At 39.1% G+C, this 26,777-nt stretch overlaps 1 long non-coding RNA gene across 1 annotated transcript; it reads left to right on the top strand.

Moving 5' to 3' along the window:
• Positions 1-609: 609 nt before the first annotated feature.
• On the top strand, positions 610-25,803 carry LOC116694856 (uncharacterized). Its single transcript, XR_004333297.1, has 3 exons — positions 610-666; positions 19,533-19,538; positions 25,793-25,803. It is a non-coding gene; the product is annotated as an uncharacterized LOC116694856 (long non-coding RNA).
• The last annotated feature ends 974 nt before the right edge of the window (positions 25,804-26,777 follow it).

Here is a 26,777-nt window from a genome sequence, read left to right as displayed (position 1 = left end):
ATTTTGAGATAGGTTGGGGTGATTGAGGGGTCAAACAACACATCCAACAACACAGGACTTTCACCCAGGAGACCGGGGTTCATGTCCTGGTCTTGCGGGTTACTTTGTTTTTCTAAACCTTACTGTCCCAGAGCGTCAAAAAGTGATGCCAAGAGTCCTAACTAAACACTTCGCTAAAGGAAACTTTTTGATTCAATATCAAACGGCTAAGGCACATGACCAAGCGTTGCTATTTAATGCAATGGAAGTAAGAATGTGTTTGCCACAGAGACTACGTCCATGTTTTATACAGTCTATGGTTGTTCAACATGTACAAGCATTGTCTATGCTTTTGGAATTTCATCAAGAAACAGCCATCTGAATAAAGCGATTTGCGAGAAGAGTGCCTAGGACATTTCTTGTTTTTTGTGTTCCAAGAACCCTCATTAAGCTTGTTTGAACTTAATCTTCATGATCATAGTTGGTAAACCAGAAAACCAAAACAATGAGCAAAAATAGGCTAAAAGGCTACACAGCTGCATGGAGCTGCAGAGTTGGATGATAACTATCTGTGGGATAGTCACTCTAAGCAACACATTTCACAAAGAGTGAAATGACACTTTCATGAACACATGACACTGTCATGACACATGAACCCTAACCATACCTTGTCATGACAAAATAAGCGTTGTCATAAACATTTATGACTGTTTATAATGTTTTATAATGTTTTTTAATGTGTGTATTTATGACAGTGTCATGTCACTCTTATGTACAGTAGATACCTTCAAGTAAAGTGTAACCAAATATTGATTAGTGCAGCTTTATGTTTATGTTTTGACAGCTTCAACTGCTGTGATCCGATTTTGATCTTCTGAACCTTGTGGATAAGCCAGTGTTCTGTTAGTCAATCTTATTTTATATGGACAGTAGCATTATAATTGTAACATAAATGTTTGCACAAGTTTGTGGAAAAACACTAATTTGTCCACAAGAGGCTTGTTAAAGTACATCCACAAATATATCCACAAAAATACATACTGGAATACGACAAATACATCTACAAAATACAGATATGTCATCAGGGGTACTAGTGTGATAACAACACTGTTTCTCTTGAAGCCATTATTTAATGCCTCTATTAAAAACATTAAAAGTCTGTTGAATTACAGAAGTAGTTTCCTAAAGAAACATGCACATATCCACTCACGTAATATAAGTACACTACATATTTTAAGGCTACGTCCTAAAAAGAATTGTGCAACCTTTTTATGTATTAATCTATTCTTATAAAACAGTTATGCATTCTTTGTATTGGTTGAAATCTTTCTTTTTAGCTACTGAATGATGATTTTGTGTACGCTCAAGGGCAAACGGGGAAGAAAGATTAAACAGAATAGTTATTTTGAAACTTCAGGGAAGGTAATGACTTTGGGCAAAAATTGATGGATACAGAAGAACAACAGAAACGCTTTCTTAGACTGTATTTGCACTCTCATAAAAAGAAGATTGCTGGCAGACCTTGTATATATTATAAAATATGTTATAGAGATAATATGTGGATGGCATATAATAGGCTATATATAACTACTCAGCACAATTTCCACCTATCACTCTTTCATTTCAGGTTCATAGTACTGCATGTTTCTGAATGGGTTTGGGGTAAAAAATGATAATGACATGAATACTCCAACACACCATACACTTCATATTTAATAGGAAAGGTTCAGTCATATTTTTCTAAACAAACGAGACATTGTTCCTAATAGAATAAGCACGTACAATTTCAAGTATCTTGTGCCAAATTAATCAAAGCGTGCAGATGTGATGTGCCACCAAACTTAAGCAGGTTTACTTCGCTGTTGAATTAGTTGATTGTAGCAAAGTAATTAAAGGGATATTGTGGCTTTGATGCTATTAAACGGCCTGGATATGACACAAGGGCAGCAGTGGTGTGACTGGCCAGTGTTTAACAGATATGGTGCACAGAGATGCAAGGGACTGTCTATACCCTGAAGGCATAGTTAATCTGATGCCATTCAGCTCAGTGACTGACTCAGAGGGAGAAGTGTTGTTGTTGTGTACGGTGGGACCCAGAACACAGAGATACAATGCAGGATAACGTAAAGTGGGTTTATTAGTAGTAGTAGTAGATCCAATGGAACAGATGACAGGTCGGAGGGATGGTGGAAGGCAGCTGGAGGTTCTGTGTGGAGAGGCAGAGAAGACAAGGTGAGCACAGGCGACAAACACGAGAGCAAAATCAGACGTACGCAGACTGTTAGCCAAGTTACCACGGATGAGCAAGTAACAATCTGGCGCCGACGAGGTGATTAGCCCGGGCTTAAGAATGGCAGGAGTTGATGAGATGATGGGAGACAGCTGAGCGGATAATGAGCAGGTGATGGTAGCCACGCCCCCCTAGGAAGGAATGCCCTCACAGCCAGCCAGAGAGACACAGCAATACAGAGGTGAAGTTGGCCAAAGGTTGGGGGAGGACAGCAGCCCACAACAGTTGTGTCTGCAAAGGTTTCTCCCTGTACCTCTCAATGACAAGATGATGTGAAAAACAACATTGCGAGAAACATTCAAAAGGTTGTTGTCTAATTATGTAACTCAGATTTATTGTTATTCACTTGGCATGCTGATTAAACCAGTGTAGATATAATGGCATGCCGTCTAGCCCTGTAGGTTTAATATGTTGTGAGGAGATATTTTCAACTCTGGGAAGGGCTTTGCTGACTGTGTGCTCTTTTTGTAAGCAGTGCTGTGTGTCACATTCAATTCTGCATAGTTACACACTTTTACACCTGCCTGCCAGGTGCCAAATATCTCTGACTACAGGCCAAAGAGTTGTCTCACTGGAGCATTTTGCTGAAAGACCCCCAGATTAAATTCATATTCAGCTGGACTGTTTACACATTTTTCTCAAAAATGTCCAAATATGACTATGAATAAAATATATTTGTGTGTGTGTGTATATATATACAAGTGCCGATCTTGGACGAAGGAACGGCACTTTTTCTCGCAGTGTAACCGTAATCTGTCCATATAACATGCTCAGGACCCATAACTACAATAATTTTTATTGTTGTTGTTGGCCGACAGAGTACCTATTAGTGCACCTCCACTAATTTTCAACCCTAACCCTAGGGTTAGTTAACCCTTTCCCCATGCTGCTGAAAAAATATCATAGAGGAAACACTGCAGCAATGATGGAAATCATAGATATGGACTACACCATATTAGGATGCAAGTATGCATCCTGGTAAATTCTCTGTGGAGTGTAGTATTTTGTATGTTATTCATTAAGTGTTCCTGAGGTTTACCACCCATAGATAAATTAGTACCTACTACAGCACTTGCTAGCTGAGTTAGATTTGAATTATTTTGAATTAACGTTATCATTCAAAAACTATATGAAATTATTTCAGAATGGCAATGAACCCAGTAAATGCCATCATAAGATTTTCTCCCTCAACAATTATATCCACCAATGCTTTCATCTAATTTTCAACATTTTAGCTTAGCAATGCTAATATTTGTCCTGCTCCCTTGGAAGAACCATTTTGGCTTTGGCTTCTTGTTGATCAATTAGATTACAATTCTAAATAACATAAAAAAATTTGACCCATTTTCAAAGTTTTTTTATATCCAAAATAAAGTTAAAATACGGGTGAAAAATGCTGGAAAAAGCGACAAAATCAGTGAAAAAAATGACAAAATGTAAGGGGGAAAAGTGTCTTAAACGACAAAAATAGCACCATAAACGTCAACAAAATGTCAAAAAGGGACATATGCATTGAAAAAATGTTATTGAAATAGTGACAAAAAACGTCAAAAACACCAACACATAACTTCATGAAAAAAACTTTGTAAAAAACAACAATTGAGATAAGGGGAATAACATTTTTCATGGTCAAAGGGTAGACCACACAAGGGTTAAAATTAGTCTATATGCTGATGACATCTTATTATATCTAACAAATCCTTCCACCTTCTTCCTGTCTGTCCAAAAGCTACATTTTTTCGGCTTTGGCAAGTTTTCTGGCTACGCCATTAATTAACTGAAACTGCGATGCTGAGGTTGGGGACCTACCATATTATCACACAACTCAACCATTAAATACCTTGAATTCTATGTTAAAGCAAACAGAATCTATATATTCAACTCAATTTTACCCCATTATTACATAGCATTAAAAAAACCTGGATAGATTGATTAAACTCCCACCCTCTTTAATTGGCCTAATTTCCACTATCATAACCCATGGGCTGGTTCTCCTTCCAAAATCCAACAGTGAATGTATTCCACTTGAAAGGTAAAAGGCCCAGGATCAAAATAACAACACTCCAAAAACCCAAACGATCTGGTGGGCTTGATGCTCTAAACTACCATTACTTTCTTTCCTATAAGCCTAAGTATATGAGTACATTACTACTTAAATACTACTCTCACTGCCTGGTGAATAGCAAATTACATACTCAACCGCAAAGTATCCCCTTGTTCTCTCACCCCTATCTGGCATAAAGGCAGTCAGTGTTGTCAGATTTATATCTTTTGGTAAATCGTGTAGCACATATTCCTGACTTAATGAAGCCTCACCAGTCTTTATTCTTACTGTAGGATCAATAAGCAAACTAGTTTCAGAAATCAATACACAACCAGAATTACTCAAGCTGCACGAGATGGATTTAGATGTGGATTAGGTAGAACATTTTAGGGCCATCAGACTGTGACTATAATATACAGTTAGCTATAATCACTTTTACCTGTGCTTCTGAAGTTCAATGCAAATACATATGCATATCTTTAATCAGCCCTTTTTTAGGAACACCCTACTTGTTTTGATGGTCTGGAGTATTCCTTAGTGAGTTGTGATTTCATGATTGCAGTTAATTAAATAACATCACTGCCGATGTCCCATATGGGTACACAGTTCAATATTCTGTCTGTCACTCTGTTTTTTGTATAAGCTTGCTGTGATTGTTTAACTTCAAATTTCTGTACTTGGAGTCAATCATTTTGCATTCCATTGCTGTTGCAAAACATGTGTTTAAATACCTTGGAGATTAAAATCAGTCTTCTCAATGTAAGCTTGCCCTCAAGTAACAATAAAGAAATATTGGAAACAGAGGAAAATTTAATGTGAACACTATAAATGAGTGACAAAGAAAACTGTTTCACCGGATACCTTTTTATCTACATTACCGTCTTCCTCCCTGTGTCTGGACCACCATAGTAATGACACTGTACAACACATACTTTTTAACGCAGCCACTTTAAATTATTCACTACCTTTGCAATTTTCATGAGCTAGGTGATTACATACTGAAATGGTACTGCAGGCAAAACAGGAAAGTATTTCTTCTCAGCATTAGCAGCACTGAGGCAAAGGCAGCAGAAGACTTCCCAACACGCTGAAGGAAAAAAAATAACTTTTTCAAAGATATTCTAATTCAGATCAAGGCATCTAAAAATGTCGTACTCACAAACCTCTAATGAGGGTTGTGACCTCTGACCGTGCACAAGCAGGAAAAGATTTTTGTGGACAGGGAGCGTGGGAGAAATGCATGAATGATGGAGATTTGCAGCTGAATTCATTTTAAACAGTGCACAGAGCATCTTTGGTTTGATGGTATGGTCAGTTACTTGTGATGGTGGAACATTTTCTTTATATGGTTAATGTGGATCAAGACCTATGGTATTGTGTGACCTAGAGAAAAAAAACCTGAAATGTATGATTAGCATCCACAAAATATCTGTGGCCAATTTCACAAATTGAAGTTATATACAGATGCACTCTTTAGCTGTAGAACTCATTTACAGTCAAAGGTTATGGCATTAGCATGTCTTTTGATATTTCTGATACATGAAGTAAATGATTGATGAAAATAGACATTTCTGTTTTCTATAAATGTACATGGTTTCTGACCTAGACACCAAAATAAGGTGTTATCGCAGGATTAGTTCTCAGAATATTCTTTTTTTTGCATTTGTCAATTTACGTAAACCAACATTCAGTGCCAATGCAGAAAGTTTTGTGTCTTTAATGTAGGGGAGGGCCAGGGCGAAAGTATCAGAGGTCGCAACAGACCTTTTTTTTTCCAGGAACACCCCGTCATTGAGTCGGAAGTTGAAAATCTGCCTGATCGGATCCTGAGTGCCTGGGTTACAGTAGATGTGTTTTCAATTTGAAGGTAATGTTTATTTGTTAAAGACTGCAAATATATAATCTGCTGGACCCATCCGTTGGCTACCAGTAGGTAAGGTTTCATTGTAATTTCCCTTGTGGAATTAATAAAGTATAAATCAATATAATAATTAAGGTTTCATTCATGCTAGCTAGAGATGCCCAGATCACATTTTTTTGCCGCCAATAAGATGAGCCATTTTTTAGTCTTATCAGCCAATAATCAACCTATACCGATCACTTTGTTGCTTTTTTAGCATAGCAGCTAGTATAGCTGTATTACGGTATAGGTTGTTCAGTTTGACTGCTTTGTAATGTAACCTAGGCTATCTGTACACATTGTGCAACTCTACAGAATGAACAAAAAAATCTATTTTTTTCTTCCAATATGTCTTTAGAGTTGGTAATACTTCCAAAACTAATCCCTATCAGTCTTTCATTTGCTCTACCATACACTCCCCAGCATTCACACATGCCAGCCCTGGTTTTCTGTTAAAGAGATACGCTAGAACGACGGAGACCAGCGCAGTGAGCTTTATAGGTGCTGGTTGGCAGATTTAGTTTTACCTTGGAGAAAGCCTGGCTAGTGCTTGTTTTCATTCTTTATGCTAAGCTTAGAAACTGCCACCTCGCTCTACCCTCATATTGACAATATGTACAGGCATCAGAGTGCTGTACGTACTCTCAACTCTCAGCAAGAAAGAGAAAAAGTGTCTGTCCTGAATCACCAAGCTATTTCAATAAAGAGAGACTTTGTTGTTTTAAGATTTATTTGACATATGCATAATATAAAACGTACAGTCTGCGGTGATTGGACTCCATCGTTATGAAATTATATTTATCTTTAAAAGGGGTAGAAAGCCAAAAGATAATCCCCGATGGAATCTAGACACTGATGGTGGTGTGAGGAGCCCAAAGACCAAACCGAGGAGCCGACGGCAGAAGACATAAGACCGGGGGTGCAAGGGGAGGAGAAGGGTTGCGCTCTTAGCCTGAAATGACAACTAAGCAGCAGAGAGAGACAGGTTTAAAACAGGGATGTCACACTGTGATTGGCTCGTGAAATTCATGGCCGCTTCTGATTGGTTAAAATAAAAGTGAACGCTTATAACAGCTGTTTAGTTTACAGAGAGAAAAGTAATTAAGTTTAGAAGTTGTCCTGAAGGAATTTACGCTGTGCTCTATTCCATTAAGCCCTTACAATTTGAGGGGATTTACTGGTGTATATTCTCACACTAATTTGTTAGGGCTCAAATAACCACAAACCAACTGACACACAATGAATACGGAGTCCACAGCTTGGATTAATGTGAGCTTGAGACGAAGCAGAATTAAAAAGAATTAAGTACTGTCAGCAGTGCTCTGTCTGGCTTGGGAAGTCCCTAAATCTTGTAGGTGAGGCTATCCATCTTTGTGCACCGGCTCCAACAAGAGAAAGATAGATGCATTCACTAAATGTGGTCTGGAGAAATCTGCAGGAAATGATTAGGAGTAATAAATTGTCACAAAGGACTTTTTGCAGCACCAACTTTCAGTTGACATCCATTATATCAATGGCAAAAATGGGCTTTTCAAAGCACACGGTGCACAGCAGTCTGTGTAAACTCTTGCCACATTTTTGCATGTCTTTGAAGCAGGCAGAAAGGATATTGTCTTTGAAGCCATTATCTTAAAAAATCCACGTTGGAAACAATAAGAGCTCTATGATGAATGTTTCATTCAGCGAGAAAATCTCTCAGCTAATTAGGCAACAAATTGTCACATTCTTAAAAGTATGAAAACGCTAAGTGCAAATGTTTTTTACCTAGACACTGACAATTGAAGCAAGTGAACTAGTTATCACAGACATTTAATGCAAAATGCATGGGGCAGTTAACAGCTTGTGTATGTTAGACTGTCTTTTTAAGCTCTGCTGGCATTTCTTTGTCAATAATCAGGTGCTAAGAAACATGGGCAAACTCTGAATGCAGCTACGCATGACGGGAAACACACAGTATTCCCTTTTGTTGTTCAAATTCAGTCTTTGATACTGAGGAGGGATGCCTATAGGGGCCACATTTGTCACATAGTTACTGTGTTCCCTTGCAAAAGATCAGATTAACTCTGAAGAGATGTAGAGGGACAAAACCAAGCTATCAAACCTCCAGAGAAAGCACAGTACCTGTAGCGGAACAAAGCAAGTGCTCTGCTCATGAGGATACAAGTTGGCTTTTAGTGTACTTTCCTGCTGATGAATCCTATTTTCAATTTTTAATCAAAATGTTATTTTGGTCAGGGTGTTATTATAGTATATGTTAGGGATGAGCGAGTACAGCATTATCTGTATCTGTATCTGTTTACCACATGACTTATCTGTATCCGGATCCGTACTCGGAGTGGGCGGGGCCTAAACCGGAAGTGGTCAGATTTAACCAGGAAGTGGGTCGTGTTCTCTTGAAATGTGCGGGGCTTTAACCGGTATGTTATTTAAGCATGCAATTGGTATGAGTTGATCAAAAATAGTTATATTTATTGCTGATTTGAAAACTATTTACATGACAGCATCGAGCTTCAGATCAATGGTGTTGTCATGGTAACAAACAAACTACATACAGAACGTTTTGCAACAATGAATACAACACATGCGCTTGCAATTATGAAGTAAAATGTAATGAACAAGAGTTTTCATACTCAACATAACTTTCTTTTTTTAACTTATTATTTTTTTATGATCAGTGTGATTTTCTTTTGTTTTTGGTTCTTTTTTATTTTTTTTATTTCTTTTATTTCCACACAAGGTATATATGTGTGGTGTGGGGTGTGTGTGTGTGTGTGTTTGTGTGTGTGTGTGTGTGTGTGTGTGTGTGTGTGTGTAAGGGAGAGACAAAGAGAGAGAGGGGCGGGGGCGGGGGGCAGCTGACAGTAAAAAATAAAAAAATCTCCGATGGCAGAGACGCAACGGGAGTCACATTTAAACCAAGCAGCATGTCTGAAACCCACGTTCCCCAGAAATCTACTGGTTACTATGTAAGGACTACAAACCCCACGTTCACCAGAAATCTACTGGTTACTATGTAAGGACTACAAACCCCACGTTCACCAGAAATCCACTGGTTACTATGTAAGGACAACAAACTGACGTCAAAAACAAACCTGAAGCTGAAGAAACCCTAAACGTTAACGGAACAGATCCACAGACCTGATTGACTGACGGGAGAGAGAGAGAGAGAGAGAGAGAGAGAGAGAGAGAGAGAGAGAGAGAGAGAGCGCATTTCTCCTTGTTCTGTGTGTATGATTGATCCGAGCATGTTTGTAGGCGCAAACATGCAGGGGGGCACTGTGATTATCACAGAACGCTGCGCGGCCAGTTGAGGAGTTTTATTCAATCCGAGCACGGATATTGACTCATATTACTCGGATAATACTTGTACTCGGCAAAGTGCTTTATCCGTACCAGATACTCGTTTCAGCCGGATACTCGGATCACCCCTAGTATATGTGTTGGTTACTCTCATAAGATGTTATCAGAAGCGTGTTTTGTAGCATGTGTAATATGAAAATCATCTGACTACAGGATGTTCTTTTCTGGTTTTGACAGAGGTTTCAGAAAACATTCAATTCAATTCAATTTTATTTATAGTTTCAAAGTGATCTCGAGACACTTTATAGATAAAGTAGGTCTAGACTACACTCTATAATTTACAAGGACCCAACAATTGTAGTAATCCCCCCAAGAGCACGCATTTAGTGTGACAGTGGTGAGGAAAAACTCCCTTTTAAGGAGAAACCTGGGACAGACCCAGCCTCTTGGTAGGCGGTGTCTGACGGTGCCGGTTGGGGGTGTGATGAACAGTGGCAATAACAGTCACAATAAAAGATAATGGAACAGTGACTGCAAATGGTAGTCGTAGTAGTCCATGTCATAGCAGGGCACTGCAGGGCTTTACAGGGTGTAGCGTAATATAGCAGAACGTAGGTGGACGTAGCAGGATGCAGCAAGGTTAAGCAGGGCGTAGCAGGGTGTATGCCCTCCTTCAGCCTTTAGGGGAAAGGCAATGCTTTCTAGGGGACATATTAATTCTCCAGCCAGATAGCTGGGCTTGATTGATTCAAAGTCTATTCTGAGTTGACATTTAGCTTAGCGCTAAATGATTTTGCAGCTCAAACTGTCTCTGTTGGTCTCTATTTCCCATTTTGTGTTTCTGTCTTCCTCCCTTAGTGGCTTCTCTCCCTTCATCGCTCCCTTCTTCCCTCGCCTCATCCTCTTTGTCTTGCTCCCTAATTACATATCTTTTCCCTTTCCTTTTTCTACCCTCTACTTTCTTCCATGGTCTGGATGCTGGCTGGCTGAGAACGGCTGCCTCTCCAGTTGCTCAGGCATGGACAGATCTTGTCACGGAGCTGGACAAACTACTTCTTAGCCAGGCCGTCATGAGTGCACAGCTCTTTCATTCTCTCTTCTTGGAAGTTTGGGGCAAAACAGTTCTCAGAGTTCTTCACTTCATGCTCAAGTTATTAGGACGAGGAGACACAATGTGGCAACAGAGAAAAGCTTTTGCAAACTTTCAAAAAAGCTGCATACCCACATTGTGTGTGTGATTTTTATTGACTTACTTTAATTAACTTGTTTCAATAAAATTAAGTTAAAATATGCACAAAAGATATGTATTAGTGAAACTCCTACAGCCGCTCTAGTCATTGAGGTCATGGATATGAGGTGATGCATATCATAGATCAGCACAGTTATAGTTTATATCAACAAAGTTTAATTTCCTAGATTGTTCCGGTGCCGCAAGGAATTCCGCTGGATGTCCTTCACTTCTGACGGATGTCCGTCAACTTCTTCTTCCTTTGTGTTGGCGTTCTAATCGTCTCTGCAGGGTAAATCCAGACAGCTAGCTAGACTATCTGTCTAATCTGAGTTTTCTGTTGACAACTAAAACTACTTTTGAACGTACACATGCTGCACCAAAACAAGTTCCTAAGGCTACATAGCAGAAGCTTTGATCACCGGTACACTACTAAACTAACACACACACACACACACTCTGGACTTCTGTCCCAGTCATGAAGTCCTAACCAATGACTGGCCGAGCTGTAACTTTTTTTCTGCCCAGAGATCACAACAACTACATCTGATTGGATAACTCTATTTTTAAGGTTTTAGGACACTAACATCATAATTTCAAAAGAAAACTTGATAGAAACTAAAGCTAAAATTAGAGTTAAAAGAGAGAATTATCTTTAATTTAAATATATTTAATATGACATTTAAAATGCTGGGCCCTCTCTGAAGTCCTGGAAGTCCCAGAGGGTTTCGCTCTGACATGTTGCAGTAATAAAGGAAGATAGTTATTCCAAGACTAATAAAGATGCTGTAGTAGATTATTAAAAAAGGATGTATGTGTCTCTTTAACACAAAAAAAATATAAAATTAAATGAAGGCTTAATTTCCATTTCTCTTGTCTGACTTCATGGCTGTTAAACATTGGAATATTGCATGAGTGCTCCAAAGTCATAATGCTGGGAGGTTTTCCCATTATCACCCTTCTGCCAACATGGCGTGAGTGCTCCATAAGTGGTGGCTTGAGGCAAAAGGCACCATGAGGTACAGAAAGGAAAGGTCCACACTTCATCCTCTGTTCTTGCTTCTCATGGAAACATGCAGGGCTTTGAAAGGTCATTTTCCAGTTAGATTGAGGAGGTTAGTGCTAATACTGCTCTCCATGTTAAATGGCAGCAGGTTCCAAAATGGGATGGACTCTGCTGATATTTAGCTCAGATGACGATGTATTACCTGGTCTAGCTCAAATTCAAAAGAGAGCTTATAACTCCCCCCACCAACTCCCAGACACACACATACAGTGTTGACACTGTAGGACAGCATCAGTGTGTGTAATGCATATGATTTTAACATGATTGACTTAAAATGTAATTTCAGAGAAACAGTTGGTGATAACAGGAGATGGAGCTCTTCATACAAAACTGACTGCCTGTAAGGTCTGTCTTACTGTATTATTAAGATGCGTCAATGAGACTATAAATCATGCATGAATTATAACCCTGTGCAGTAAAACCTCATGCATTTTACCATGCTATTTAATACATGTGCTTAGGTGTCTGAGAGCTTCATGATAATTACAATAACAGTAATACTTCTTACAGTGGCCCTTTGTAATTTATGCAGCCTGTCAGTGCTTTTCACTTTTATATAGGTCATTCTGAGTGTCTGATTTATGAAAGCTTCAAGTGAAACTTCCTATCTGTCCAGTTTTATACCTCCATTAGGCCCTCTTTGGGTGTTATTGATGGGTTTGCAGAGATACATCATTTATGTCACTGCTTCTGACACACGTCCTCAAGATCAAAATCTAGGGCCAAGGCGTTGCAATGCCACTTCCTCAAACAGTCATCTCTGTTCCTCTCTCTCTCTCTCTTTTCTCTCCACTACTTTACAAAATGCAGGGAGATTAAGTGTCTTGGACAATAACCATTTTAATGTCAAAAAGTGAAATGCAGCACTGATGTGGCTTGCCAATAATGAAACAGCTGGTGGACAAACTTCCAATCCCAAATGTGCACTATAACATTTGGCTCATGGCGCTTGGTTGAAAATACCACTTCTATGATTAACAGTGAGGATTTCGTTAATCACACATTCAGTGGAAAGACTAAAGAAAATAGATTTTGAGGTTTTTAGTCATATTTGATCATTTTTTTAATGGCTCCCCATGTGTTGCTGTTAGTAGCTTTACAATATTTAAAGACATAATTTCTTGCCCCCCCCACCCCCTATTACTGTCTACAGCTATAAAAAAAGGCCAAAAAAGAATCCACACACACACACATACATACATACATGTTTCTGTACATTTCAATGGTTTACTACTACCGTGTATTAATATAATGTCATTCATTCATCTGTTTTTACACCTGCCGGCACTTAAGGGGGCCCACAAAAGGGCGTTATAGTTACACTATCACATTAATGAATGCTTTTATCCACTTACAGCAACATTGTTTATGCATTACAGCTGCCATTCCCCGGCACACTGCCCGCAGCTTGCTAAACGAGTGAATCAAAACGTGTCCCTAAATGCCCTTTACAGGAGCATACTGTAATTCCTCAAATAAAAGTCGGGGCCTTTATTTACCTGAACCATGGAAGTTACCCGGCTTTTATTTGAAGCAGGCCTTTATTTCAAATTCCATCTCTTTAATAAGTATAATTGTTTTAAATAAACTGTTTTAAATGAAAAGCCGTGGCGTTCAAGTGGACAGAGAGCATTCCTTTTTTAAGAATCACCATAAAAGTATCACCATACAACAACAGCCAGAAGGGGGACAATGCAATTTGGGTCAGAAATATTCAAACACCACCATTGTGTCAGTTTGAACCCTGTAAATGTACCGGGTATTTATTTCAAATACAGGTACTACAGTACTGCTGGTAGATTACAATAAGAGCATACAGTACACCAATATTTGATTAACGTTACAGACGGTAGCTAGCTAGCTTCGCTTTTAGCTCCAGGCTCTCTTTTCCTCCAACCTCCAGCTTGCTAGCTTTGTTTCTAGCTCCAGGCTATCTCTTTTCCTCCAACCTCCAGCTTGCTAGCTTTGTTTCTAGCTCCAGGCTATCTCTTTTCCTCCCACCTCCAGCTTGCTAGCTTCAGTTCTAGCTCCAGGCTATCTCTTTTCCTCCCACCTCCAGCTTGCTAGCTTCAGTTCTAGCTCCAGGCTATCTCTTTTCCTCCCACCTCCAGCTTGCTAGCTTCAGTTCTAGCTCCAGGCTATCTCTTTTCCTCCCACCTCCAGCTTGCTAGCTTCATTTTTAGCTCCAGCCTAACTCATTTCCTCCTACCTCCAGCTAGCTATTTTTGTTTCTAGTTCCAGGCTATCTCTTTTCCTCCCACCTCCAGCTTGCTAGCTTCAGTTCTAGCTCCAGGCTATCTCTTTTCCTCCCACCTCCAGCTTGCTAGCTTCAGTTCTAGCTCCAGGCTATCTCTTTTCCTCCCACCTCCAGCTTGCTAGCTTCATTTTTAGCTCCAGCCTAACTCATTTCCTCCTACCTCCAGCTAGCTATTTTTGTTTCTAGTTCCAGGCTATCTCTTTTCCTCCCACCTCCAGCTTGGTAGCTTTATTTCTAGCTCCAGGCTAACTCTTTTCCTCCCCCCTCCAGCTTGCTAACTTCCTTTCTAGCTCCAGGCTAACTTTTTTCCTCCCACCTTCAACTAGCTAGCCGTGCTCTGCTCCTGTTGGCTCATCCTTTTGTTTCTTCCAGTCTCTGATTCTCCTTGGGTCAATGTCAAAATTTCTTGCAGATTTTTCACCCGAGTTTTCCTTCACATACTTTAAAAAAAAAAATCATTTTGTTTTTGAAAAGTCCATCCCTAGCACCAAAGCCCGTCATTCTCTGCTGTCATTAAATGATATCCCTGTTAATTCCAATGTAGCTACTGCTACTCTTTATTTGAGGAAACACAAGGGTTAAATTTACACAGGAAAAATTGGATCCAGTCAGTGGCATTAACAAAAACTGTATCAAAATAGCCTTCTTTTCACTGTTAGTCTCATTTCCTGTTCCAGGTCATTTTTTGAGTTGTTTTGTTATATGTATATAAATGTATAGTATAATGACTGTGTGGTTTCATGGCATCTATATACTATCTATATACTAAGTCTAGTATGGATGTGTTATTATTTAATCTGCTTTAGATAGATGTATAGAAAGAAGAAGAAATGGAAGAAACAAAAACAGTGTAAATGTGTGTAGGTATGTATGTATGCATCTGTGTCTATGATGTGTAATAAGTGAAGCATCAGATGTTGTATTTACTAAAGGATAAAAATAGAGAAAGGGGGTCGGACCTGATAAGTTGTTAATGAACTTCCTACTCCTTTTTGAACATGGGAATTTTTTGTTTGAATGAATTTCAATCATTTTGGAAGATTGTGCTGAGAAGTACATTTCCTTAATTATCTGTCATTTTAATTATATACAGCATATGTATGGATGAATGTGTATATATATGTTTTTTTTATTGTAATGTTTTACATGTTTAAATAAACAGCTAAAAAAAAAGTAGTCTATTAATTACCGTACATATACCCTTCACATTAACATGAAGACTAATTAATTGCTTTCTAGGTGGCCACTAGTCTGATTGTGTATCAAGTTTGGTAAACAATGTTAATTTTTTGTATTAAGTAGTTTTGGTGAAATGCAATTTAGAAAAACAAAAAGCCTATTTTAAAAAACAAGTAGTACTGCAAGACCTGAAACTAATGAGTGGCTGGAAGTCATGTCCTATTATGGACAGTACAGGATGTGTAAACATATAGATTTATACATAACTCTAAATAACTATTTTCTAACAATACAGTAGATGGAACTGACTGAAATATACTAAAGGAAAATAAGGGCAAACCATCATAAGTCTTATAACATCACAGATTATATTATGGCCACTGAGAATGAATCAGTGTTATCAGTTGCTCACATCACTACTGTAGATATGAGGCAGTAGGGCCCTACGCTGCCTCTTTGGTGGTTCAGAAGGCCGTTAGCATCCATTGGTAAGCCGGATCACCCTTCCGCACCAATAACTGACGCTCAGAGCAACTGTAAGATGACGTAGTGAGCGACAATGGTAGGAAGTATTGTTAAAAGACCAAAACTCCACGTGAGGAGGAAAGTTGGAGAGGTGGATGGGTCAGACAAAGACACAACTTTCACTTTGGTGACTGGTGTTTAAATCCTACGTGAAATAAATGTTTTTAAGTTGTTGTCTGTAAGAGTTGAACTAGGTTGTTTCTAGCGGCAGCTTTTGCAGTAAGATGTAATTGCAGGTGCGCTTCTGGGACTTTCAAGTGAGGCGTCAACTGAACGACGTTGGGGCGACGCATTCACATGCTCCAGTCCACAAAGATAGCAGTTTAGTCTAAGATAAGCTAAAAGGTAATACATCCATTAAGAGGTGAGCCCTGTGGGGAAACACGCAGCGGAGGAGATGATAGAGGCAGCGGCTAGCTCATGTGGCTACAGGGGCAGACTAGGACAAAAATGTTGCCCTGAAACTGTAGCCACATCAGTCCAGTTCTTTACTGTCACTGTCAGACACTGTTCAGTGTCTTTTGACACTGTACATGTTGCCTATTCATATTGTCTGCCTCCCCATCTTTTGAAGCCCTTTAACTAACTTGCAATTAAAATGTGTGTTTATGGCTCTTTGTTTATACGTCAAGGATTTTCCTTGGTCGGAATAGGCCTATGGGAAAAACACATAAAGCAGAGGAGGGTACTTTGTGTATTTTGGGTATTTTGAGGGTACAAGACTTCAATTCCTACATTCTGATACATTTTTAGGCACCAATTTGTGGTAAAAAGGTATGGTGTGGTATGATATGTGGCGTATATTTATGGCAAGGAAATCACACAATTCTGGTGGCAGGTAACAATTCAAACTACAAAATAGAGTGGAATATTTTAATGTTCAGTAATCAAGTAAGGGGGCTTTCACATCTGGGACATGGTCCATATAAGACAACACTCCAAAGTCCAGTTGTTATATTAGCATTAACAGTGCTTGTGGTAACTTTTTTTCTACAAGGAGCATGTTTTTCTCCCAAGTTGTAAAATGTAGGATTGACTTACATAGACTACTGCTTTTACTGCTAAACTGTTCAACAACACAATCATGTTATGGATACAAATGTTGTGAAGGGTAATGTTTTCTACTTTATACTGATCAAACATTATCAGTGATGTTGACTATAGCCTACTGTGTAACAAACCACCACAGTTCATACGTACATGTGAACCACGGATTAATTGCAGTTTAAACCACATAGTGTAAAACGTCTCGGGTTACGTATGTAACCCTTGTTCCCCGAGATAGGGGAACGAGACACTATGTGAATGGTTCACAGCAGAAAAACGGAGCAGAACGGCGCTGCCTGTTCAGGGTTTTCATGTGTACTCGCAGAGTCGTACACTTCTCATCAGGCGTTAAAACCAACTGTACCAAAACACCCAATTAGACTATTTAACGCAACAACGAGACGTTTTTAACTGGTCATGAAACTGTCTCAATTTAAGACTGATGCCGTCAGACGGCTGTGTGGACTGACAGCAGTTGGAGCTCCGGCGAAGCTCTGCACCCATTAGCAGCTGCTTGTAGCTGTGGAGCCGCTCCCCCCATTACCTCTCACCATGTGAAAGTTGTATTTCCGCTTTACAACTAAATAAATATGCAACTGTTCTATATGGAAAAAACAGTACTAGCCTATAAAATCCCTGTGTACCCAATGAAAAGATAGCATTACACTGCAGAGCTGAAAGTAAGTTATTTAAAATGAATATGCTGAGATGTTGGCTGTGCACCCGTCTTCTAACTTCAATACAACTTCCTGTGCTGAATGATAGCTCACAATTTTGTCAGTTATCATTAATGTCTGTATCTCTTCTGAAGCCTTTGTTTCATATTATACCTGGATGAATCACAGCAATGGTTGCTGAGAGCTACTGTAACTGCTTTCAGTATGTCAGAGCAGTTCATGAATCATGAATAGGCCTACTGACTTTACACTTTTTGATATGATAGTGCATCACTCTATTGATACAGGATTTATATAAGATTTTTCATTAGTATTCACAATATTACAATAAACTGCTTAGAAGATTTGAAGTTTCAATATCTATTTAATTCACAGTGTCAGAAAAAGTGTTTCTCTGCAGAGAACATGCGTCCAGACACACAGGAAACACACTCAGCTATTAGATGCTTGCTTATGTTGGATTTCTTTTCTAAAGAACATGGCCAATTCTTCTGGCTCGAAATGAACACATATGGTCACTCAAGATAACTGAAAGCAGTTCTTTGCAGAACAGAATTGTGCAAACATTGGTTTTCAGACAATACCCTCAATGGTAAAGGACAAAAGACTAAAATACATATTCATACAGTCACTTTACTTTCACACAAGTAAAGTGAAACTACTGCCGATGCATAAAGCTTGTCTACACCGCAGAATTGGCAATGTACACAGTACATAAGTGTTTAGAGCCCAACAATTTGCTCATAGAGCTGATTTAGCTACCATTTGAAAAACAAGCTGTTAAGGAAAACCACAGGGGCGACATGATAATTGTGCATGTGCCATCTTTATCAAACCTTCTCTAGAGCCTTTTCAGGGTCTCCACCCTCTTACTCAGCTGGCGAAGGATATATTAGCTCGCCAATACTGCAGCACACTTATTAAAACAGCAAATTGCTAATTGTCAAATTTGTTCACATGTCAGCATCTTCTAAATAGGGCTCATGAAGGGAAAAAAGCTGCGAGCGCAGCCGAGAGCGTTAGTAGAGGTGGGGCTGCACTGGCCATGGGACTGCTGGTAGCTGCGGGCTTAGTGGGGGCGGCAGATCTCAGATAGTTCTCTTCATCGCCAGCATGGCTCTGACGAATTCAGGGAAGTCAAGAGAATCACTGAGCAGTCAGAAGAAGTGAGAAGACGTTTTTTTATTTTTTATTTCATTTTTTACGTATCTTTGTTTCCTCCCCTGGGGGATTAAGTCCTTGAGCGTGGAAGTGGCACAGACTTGTTAAACCAACGTGCTTTACTGAACCAGAAGAGGCTGTGGAGACGAGCTGTGAATCCATCAACCTTGTCTTTGTCCAGGGGCATCACAAAACACCACTGAATTAAGTGCTTTCAAGGCTAAGAACAAGTGAAAAGGGTAGTTGTATGAAAAGCAGAGGTTTTTACTTATTTGACACAAAAGAACTTGAATTTCTGGCATGAAACCAACAAAAACTCTATTAAAGGCACATACCTATAATTGTTTCTGGAATTCAAAACAATTATGATTAAGATGAAACTTGATTCATTATTTGCATGTTATTTTCCATAACAAAAAATAATGTAGTTACACATGCCATTTACTCCTCACAATTACATATAAGAACTCTAATGTTTCAGCCACTATAAGTTTAATTTACAACGGTTAATTACAATGTGATGAGTAATGCCTTTAGCTGTCTCTGTGGGTGGTTCTCTTTACATCCAATTCAAAAAAGGCCAAAATCTGGCTTAGGGGATGCATCCCAGTGCTTTCCCCTTTAATAAGACAAGAAGGATGCCAATTATTGGCCCTTTGCTGCACACTCAACTCCCAGACCTCCCTTTTAAATTGGACGCTTGAGTTGCCAATGCGTACGGTATGCCTACCCTGTCCTGCACCCATGTTCGAGCTTCATGGAGAAGGAGGGGGGAGACAGGAAACAGAAAGTATTAGTAGACATTCACCAAGATGCTTGTATTTGGAAGGTTACAGTAAAATGTGTTGTTGATCAGTCGTCAGTGCCAGGGGCCTTGAGACGAATGTGGGATGTTGCTAGAGCGGAGGTATGACAGGGATGGTGGAGTTGGGGGTCACCATCTATCACAGTGAAAATTATTCACTGGTGATCTATAGAAGCATGTCTGAATTTGCTTGTTAGGCCATGGGCCTAAGGCCACTAGACTAACAAAATCACTGAGGCTTTATGGTAATTTGCTTTTTTTTTCTGACCTGGACCCTATTTTCCTATGTTTCTGTATGTAAGTGACTGATAGGAAAAACAATCTTTGAAATTGGTCCAATATTAAGCAAAACTGCTGCAGTCTGCGGTGGCAGAAACAGACTAAAGTGTAACGTTAATGGGCAATTGCGCTCCTTAACCCTTGTGTTTTCCCGTCAAAAATCAACACTTTTATTGACGCTTTTAATCCATGTTTTTTAACTTTTTATCATGTTTTTGTCTTTAATTTACTTTACTTTAACAGTTATTTTTTGGAATTTATGGTCAATAAACCTCCTCTATGGGAAATTATACCTAATGTTTGAGTTAGAAAAGCAGAAATTAGGACTTATTTCGACTAAAATTAAAGGAAAGGATGTTTATGGATAATCACAGACTGGAATATGTCAACTTTTACTCAATGGTATTTCAAAACCACTTCAATTTTTTTTTTCAATTGCTATAAAATGGTATAAGACACCCCAAAATTAATGAAAGTAGAGATTTGTACTTGCCAAAAGAACGTTGTGTGGAATCAATCATGTTATATTGGGTAATTACAATTGGGTAGGTAAAAAGAACATTGATGTAGGAAAAAGGGGCCAATTTCACCCGAGGAAAACACAAGGGTTAAATTTACACAGGAAAAATCGGATCCGGGCAGTGGCATTAACAAAAACTATATCAAAATAGCCTTCTTTTCACTGTTAGTCTCATTTCCTGTTACAGGTCATTTATGATCATCAGATGGAACGTTACAAAGTTTTGGAAACATTTTAAAGTTACACAAAGTCACTTTAAATGCAGACTGGAGAGTTTGGCGATGGCGATTTCAGGGCTGTTTCTGGTTGAACCAAAAGGATCTTATTCTTTAACAAAAAAGTCCTGCTTTGGTCCAAATCAGTTAATGAGTTTGTAAAAGCGACTTCCCCTTGGTTTGATTTCGTTTCCCACCTGGATAAACCAAAATGAGTCATTACAAACCATGCAAGTGCTCCACTTCAAGGAGGTCTCTGTACACCTGTTTGATCCACTTATGGTGCACATCCAAGTGCAATTGCTGCAGTTATATCTGGCCGAACGAACCGCACCAATGGGAAAAAAACTCTAGTGCAATTCAACCAAACTAAATAAGGCAAGTTTGAAAGTCCCTTTAGACACCAATGCATGGGAACATAGGTCCCGGGTTGGAATTAAAAGTAAACTTTAACCTTGCATGTAATTGACAAGGGAAATGAAAATCATATAAAGGTTATTCAGAGACTGTTGAGTGTGACAGATTATCAATATTCTTTCTGTGTCACCGTTTCAAAGGACATGGTATTTCTTTTACCTTAATATTTTGCAATGTTACAGAGCACACTAGGATTTTCCTCTCTGTTATAATAACTTTTTTTTTTCATTGATAGCATTCATGAATGACCTTCAACAGACGCACAAGTGGGAATGAATCAATCATACCTGTGTTTACCAGAACAAACACTCAGCAACATGTGCTGCATCGTCTAACTCTGCTCACTCTGAGGAGCTGCAGGGAAAATAGACACTACACAAAAAACTTTTAAAGATAGAAGACAGCAGGACAAGTTAGTGTCCATGGTAATGGACAACTTTTTACTTCTACTCCTTACATTTTAACACAAACATCGGTACTTTCTACTCCTTACATTTTACAAAATTGGCTCGTTACTTTAGTTTTTACAAGAGGTTGCCATGTCAGACAATAGTGCGGACACGCACCACACACCGCGAGCGGACGCGCGCCACACGGAAAAAAAAGTGAGAGAAATGAAAAGGGGACTAACTGTCCGGATAACCAGCTGAGATTGTGTGTGAGTCTTTGAGAACTGTAAGTCGTATAACTCATGTTGTCAGTTCACTTTAGCCTGTTGTTGGTCTATAGTTCTTCACATTTAAAGTAAGCTAGCTAGTGGTTTTGGTGTGTTCTTCACCTGTTAGCTAGGTTGCACGTTGGTCTTAATGAAGCATCGACCGTTTCAACAGCTTTATTCGCATGAGTTTTTTTTTTTTACCGAACTTCAGATACTGTAATTCTATTGACAAGTGGATGGAAACTTAGCTAGAGAGAAGTCGTCTCCGTCTAAGTTTTAACAGACACACCTGGGGCGAAGTAGGAAACCAGAATCAGCTTTAATCCAGTCCTAATCTAGTTCTCAACTTTCACATCATTTCACTGGAGTTATCCTTATTATTGTTTACTTCATCAATACCATATTCAATCTAAATGGATGGGAATACATCTACTGTACGTTGCATTTGACGCACGACTAAGAAAACTCATCAGATTCAGCATTCTGCATTAATCCACAGCAAATCCTTGAGGCTTGATGGCGCTAACGTTAGCACATTGTAGTATGGACGGTGTTAACGTTAGCACATAGTAGCATGGATGGCGCTAACGTTAGCACATATTAGTATGGAGGATTGATGATTGATAATGAAGAAAACAGCAAGGCATTCCCATCATCCTCAACCTTATCTGAGAGAGATGTTTGAGACAGTAGGCATCAAGAAGGACTCCTGGCCAATATGCTGGGGAACTTCTTCATTAATGTCTGTTTAATCATTCATATTTTAATCCTTTATTTTATTTCCAGAAGCCGTATTTGAGCACACACATAAATGAAGATTCTTTTTTATGTTAGGTGGAAAGATTAAAAATAAAAACTGGATCTGTGAATTCTCACAGAATCACAACTGAATTTGTATCTTGCTAATAAGTCAGAATCTTATTAACCTGGAGTCCAAGTCTCTGTCATAATAATCATAAATGTGATGTTTTAGGCCTATTGGCAGACATCCATTTAAAATGTAGCCTTTGCCATATAAAGACGTGTCCTCCATGTCCACTGATGTCCCTCAGCGTGCTCTCTAGTAACATTTGTGTGCTTCAGGTAGCTTTCGCAAGGCTACTTTTACTTTTATACTTTAAGTAAATTTCCAAGGCTGTACTTTGTTACTTTTACTTGAGTAAAGAAGTTTAATCAGTACTTCCACTTTTACCAGAGTATTTTTTAACACAAGTATCTGTACTTCTACTTAAGTACGGAAAGTGAGTACTTTTGCCATCTCTGCAAAACATACTATTGTATGTAAGAACTTTAGCTGTTCAGCCTTTTTTGTTCTCTTTTTACCCCGGCAAATCCACATATATACGAAGCCCCCGAGGTGACATGAAGGGGAAAAAAAAAAATCAAGGAAAAAAAAATGATTACAAAAAACATGTACTGGGGACAAACACTTTTGGGAGATCTTGACTTATTATTTGTTTTGTGAGATCTCTAGTCTCGAAGAGACCTTGACTTTGACATGGAGAAAAAATAAGAAAAAGAAAAAAATTATATTACTAAAACATGTACTGGAACAATCACTTTTGCAAGATCTTGACTTTGATTTGCAAGTTCTTGTAAATCCAACAAAGAAATGCTAGCTAGGACGCTAGCAATGAAAACACAATGTTTACCGTTAATAGTTTATTTTATACAATGAAAACGGGAGTTTATGAGTTCGCCACATTGCTAGCTAGCTAGCTAGCTATACCATGGCTGTATTAAGAGAACAAACTAGTTATACTTGTAAGAGACACGAGAAAGAAGCTCATGAACGAGCATGTTGCTACGACAACACAAATGCTATTGACATCAACAGTCCACGATTATACAATTATTATAACACTTCTGTTTGGCATGTATTAATTAGTAATGCTTATCAAAATAAATGATGGATGTATTTAGAAAACCAAAAAGATGTAATCATGGCGTGATACTAGCTAGATACTAGCTAGCTACTAAGGTTAGCCTGCAATCATTGACATCAACAGTCAACGACAATGTCCAATACACCATTTCACTTTGGCATGTATTAATTAGTAATGCTTATCAAAATAAACATTGGATGTATTTAGACAACCAATAAGATGTAATCATGTCGTGCTACTAGCAAGCTAGAAGTGTTTGTCCCCAGTACATGTTTTATTGTAATTTTGTTTTTTTTCTTCATGTCACCTCGGGGGCTCCGTACATAAGGGTACGGCTGCAGCCTGAATAATTGTCCAGATGGAGTCATGGGTAAATTCGTGACCACGTTTGTTGCAATCAAATGAAAATCTTAAACATACATATAGTTTGCTCATTTCTGAATGTTATTGTTTTGTTGTTCCCTGATATTAACGTAGCTACAGTTGATGAAACTTGCATCAGCGACAGTCATTTCTGCCAACTAACGGCAGGATTTCCTGAAGAGAGATAACAAGGATCTGCACCCACAAGAACAAGAATACAAAATTAAACATGGTACTCTTTCCAAGACCTTTTTAATTGGATATTCGATATTGTTTTCACACTTCACTGGGACATTGCTGTGAATACAATTGTTAGGGTTTTGGACCTGCAGAAGGTCTTCAGTAAGGATCTTGCGCAGTCACTCCCACCTCACAGACCTTACGACTGCGAGATAAGACTGCTCCCCGATGACCCACTTCTATCTGGCAGGCTCTACAATGTCTCTCGTCGTGAGAGGGAGTCCTTGGAGACCTACATCCGTGACTCCCTTAAGACTGGTCTTATCCATCCCTCTTCATCTCCTGTTGGTGCAGGATTTTTCTTTGTCTCTAAGAAAGACAAGTCCCTTCGTCCCAGTAACGATTATCGTGGCTTGACCAATATAACTGTTAAAAACAAACATCCTTTGCCTTTGACAATTCTGCTTTTGAACCCCTGCAGCAAGCCATGGTCTTTTCTCCCTGCTGTTTTCTGTCCGACCTCTCTGTGTGTTGTGTGGGTGTGTCTTCTCCAGGATCGTCACCACCTGCTGTGAATTGCACCTGTGCCTCATCACCGCCTGCATCACACCTGATAATCTCTCATCACCTTGGCGTTTCTAAACCCTGGTTCAACTCTCACTCATTGCCAGTTCGTCAGCTTACCTCACTCGGTCATATTGCTCCAGCCACTCAGTTGTTTCCCGTCTATATGTTGTTGATTAAGAGCTGTTCTCCATCTACCACAGTTCGCTTGTGTTCGCTGCCTGCCTGCCTGCCTGCCTGCCTGCTTGCCTGCCTGCCATCCATCACTCAAGACTCTCCTGCCTGTTTGCTCCTGTCCACTAGCCTGCCTGTCTGCCCTGACAACTCCCCAGCACACTATCATCTGGCTCATCTATAAACCGGACTTCACGCCACCTCCTACTTGTTTGACTCTTCTTGTGTTTACACAATAAAACTCTGCCTATTCACTTAACTGTGGATGTCCCCTTCTGTATCCTCTCCCGTGTACCATAACTGCTTATCAGTATGACGAGAGCATGAGGCGGGAGAGAAATAAAAAAATTCCTTAATTTTTTAATTTGTCTATAATCTACATTTATTTTAGAGATGGACCTATATTTTTAAATACAAAAAAACACCAAATATTTTATTCATTAGCATGATAGTTGAAGCAAGTTTTTACTTTGAAAAGTAAGAGAGATATTGTGTAAAGTATTTTATTCCAGATGTGAGCTTTTATTTTGAAAAGTAGAAGCTCGGGGATAGTACCAGGCGGTATGGCAGAAGAATTTTTTTGTTTGATAATCTGCATTTATTTTATAGCCGGACATATTTTTTTAAGTATTTTATTCATAGCATGATAGTCAAAGCGAGCTTATTTTATTACAGATGCAAGCTTTTATTTTGAAAAGTAGAAGCTCTGGGATGGCACCAGGCGGGATGGCATGAGACGGGACGGTATGACATGGGATGCTCCAGGCTGCAGCCATACACTCTTGGGTGGTTCTGAATGTTCTTTTCTTTTACACTTAAAGGATTTGGTTAGAAAACTATTATTATAATAGAAATTTGAAACAGGATCAGTTGACCCAACAGTGAAGACCAAATCATTGTGTAAAGGCCCAATCTATCACAGTGCATCAAGAACTCACAGAACAAATACACACCAAACAGCACTAATCAATGTGTGAGAACACCACCTCGATCTGTTCTCATCCTGCCAAAAACTCCTCTGAGCTGATCTAAGTGCTGACATGTTTGTTGTTACCAGGAGAGATCAGAGGACAGCTAGGATACTCTCTGCCCAAAAGCCCTGTTCGTAAATACAGGAAGAAACGCTTATCAGAACAGATCAGCTATCTGCAGGGCCTATGGAGACAGCAGAATTATTCATTTGTTAGGCTCAGCACAGTTTCATACTGTATGTAAATACTGTATAAAATGTGTTCCGGGGATTTTACTGTTGTGGTCTGTGCAACTGGAAAATGATAAAGTAAAGGCTGAAAAACACATTCAGTTATATAAAAACTGAAGAGAAAGTTTTTAAGGATAGATTAATTAATGATTCATTTGTTGATAAGGAGCTAATTTCAAGGTAAAACTGAGAGCAAAGTATGCATACAGTGGGGCTCGAAAGTTTGTGCACCCCAGGTGAAAATTTGTATTAATGTGCATAAAGAAGCCAAGACAAGATGGAAAAATTTACAATTTCAAAACAACAAACAAAAAAATGTCGTCTGCAAAAGTTTGGACACCCTGTAGAGGTAATTCCTTGTACTGCCCCCTTTGGCAAGTATCACAGCTTGGAAAAACTTCTTGTAGCCAGCCAAGAGTCTTTCCATTCTTGTTTGAGGTATCTTCGCCCATTCTTTCTTCCAAAAGTCTTCCAGTTCTTTAAGATTTCTGGGCTGTCTGTCACGCACTGCTCTTTTAAGGTCTATCCATAGATTTTCAATTATCTTGAGGTGAGGAGATAGTGAAGGCCATGGCAAAACTTTCAGTTTACGCCTCTTGATGTAATCCACCATGGATTTTGAGGTGTGTTTAGGATCATTATCTATTTGTAGAAGCCATCCTCTCTTTAACTTTCGCTGTTTCACAAATGGCATCAAGTTAGCGTCCAAAATTTGCTGAAATTTTATTGAATCCATTTTTCCTTCTACTCGTGAAATGTTCCCTGTGCCACTGGCTGCAATACAACCCCAAAGCATGATTGATTCACCACCATGCTTAACAGTTGGACAGAGGTTCTTTTCATTAAACTCCCCTGCCCTTTC

The sequence above is a fragment of the Etheostoma spectabile genome, chromosome 2 (genome assembly GCF_008692095.1).
Source record: "Etheostoma spectabile isolate EspeVRDwgs_2016 chromosome 2, UIUC_Espe_1.0, whole genome shotgun sequence".
Lineage (NCBI taxonomy): Eukaryota > Metazoa > Chordata > Actinopteri > Perciformes > Percidae > Etheostoma > Etheostoma spectabile.
Note: the sequence above shows the minus strand (reverse complement) of the source record. Positions and strands in the feature narration are given on the sequence as shown.